A 1788-nucleotide genomic window follows, 5' to 3' on the forward strand; every position below is an offset into this window, starting at 1 on the left:
TTTCTCTTCAATCAGAATTCAAAACCTTCGACGACCTGTGGATGTTCGCCTGGGAGGCGGACGACCTGAAGGCGCAGGTGGACACGCTGATGAACGAAACCCTTCCGCTNACCACCTCAAAGAAAAATACGGCGACAAAGTGATGCCCGCCGACGGCACCATCCCCGCCCACCTGCTGGGCAACATGTGGGCGCAGTCGTGGAGCAACCTGCTGAACATCGTTCCCGCCCTGAACCCCCGTTCCGACGTGCAGCCCATCGACGCCGCCGTCGACAAGAAGCTGGCCACGTGGACTATTAGGCAGTTGTACGAGTTGTCGGAGAAGTTCTTCCACGACCTGGGCATGGAGAATATGACACCGACCTTCTGGAACAAGTCCATCCTGGAGAAGCCCACCGACCGGAATATGACCTGGTAAATTGAACCTTGAACTTGAAATTTCCAAAAACTAACTAACTTTTTATATTTTTTCAGCCACGCCTCAGCCTGGGACTTTTTCGCCCCCACCAAAGACGACTACCGCATCAAGCAGTGCACCCTGCTGAACATCAACCAACTTCGAACCGTCCACCACGAGATGGGCCACATTCAGTACTTCATGGAATATGCCCGGCAGCAGCCGGTCTACCGAGAGGGCGCCAACCCGGGCTTCCACGAGGCCATTGGCGACCTGATCGCCCTGGCCGTCTCCACGCCCCAGCACCTGGTGAAGGTGGGCCTGCTGGACCCGATTCCGGCGGAGAGCCTCGCCGCCATCAACCTCAACTACCAGATGAAGATGGCCCTCGACAAGGTGGCCTTCCTGCCCTTCGCCTACGTCATGGACAAGTGGCGCTGGGACGTCTTCGGCGGCCAGACGCCCACCAGCAGGATGAACCGGCGCTGGTGGGAGCTGAGCATCGAGTACCAGGGCATCTCGCCGCCGGTCAAACGAAGTGAACTGGACTTTGACCCGGGCGCCAAGTACCACATTCCGGCCGGCGTCGAGTACGTCCGCTACTTTGCCTCCCATGTGCTGCAGTTCCAGTTTCTGGAGCAGATGTGCAAGACGGTGGCGGGCATCACCGAGCAGAACCTCTACGCCTGCGACTTTGACGGGAACAAGGAGGCGGGGGCGGGGCTGATCACCATGCTCCGAAAGGGCAGCTCCGACACGTGGCAGAGTATTCTCAAGGACTACATTGGCAGCGAGAAGATGAGCCTCAGCTCGCTGAATAAGTACTTTAAGCCGCTGGAGGCGTTCCTGGATGAGTTTATCGCCAATAATACGATCACCGTTGGGTGGACTGCTAAGGGTAAGTTAATTTATTTATTTTTGGTAAGCTTTTTTGCTAAAATTTTTTGTTTTTGATAAACAGTCGACGACTACATCAGCAGTGGTGGCCTCTCCGCTTCCTTAAACTTCCTCTTCCTGCTCGGCTCGACCTTGGTCGCCGTGTTCACAACCTTTGCCTTCTCCACAACCGTTTCTACGTCATTTTAAAGCTGTGTAAATTTTTTTATTTTGTTCAAAAATTGCCATATTTATTCCTTTTTTTGGTTTGTTTTCCAAACTGTTGTACACAAACACACCCACCCACGCATCTCTCTTTCTTTCTCTTTCAGCTGCTGTTTTAATTAAAACTTTTTTATTAGTTTTTAAAACTGATGAACATTGCATGTCAAGAAGTTGTCAAAAAGTTGTCAAACAACAAAAAAGTTTAATTAATAGAGAACGTTGCCAAGGACGAGAAGAAAGTAAATGACTACGTTGACGATGATCTAGTGAATGTTTAAAAAGCAGTTTAG

General features: G+C 51.5%; 1 pseudogene; it reads left to right on the forward strand.

Annotated features, from left to right (window-relative positions):
• The first annotated feature begins 184 nt into the window (after nt 1-184).
• Nucleotides 185-1295, forward strand: LOC108354239 (angiotensin-converting enzyme pseudogene; annotated as a pseudogene).
• Nucleotides 1296-1788: the final 493 nt, after the last annotated feature.

The sequence above is a fragment of the Rhagoletis zephyria genome, unplaced genomic scaffold, assembly GCF_001687245.7.
Source record: "Rhagoletis zephyria isolate East Lansing unplaced genomic scaffold, Rhagoletis_zephyria_1.1 Rzeph_scaffold_34327, whole genome shotgun sequence".
NCBI lineage: Eukaryota > Metazoa > Arthropoda > Insecta > Diptera > Tephritidae > Rhagoletis > Rhagoletis zephyria.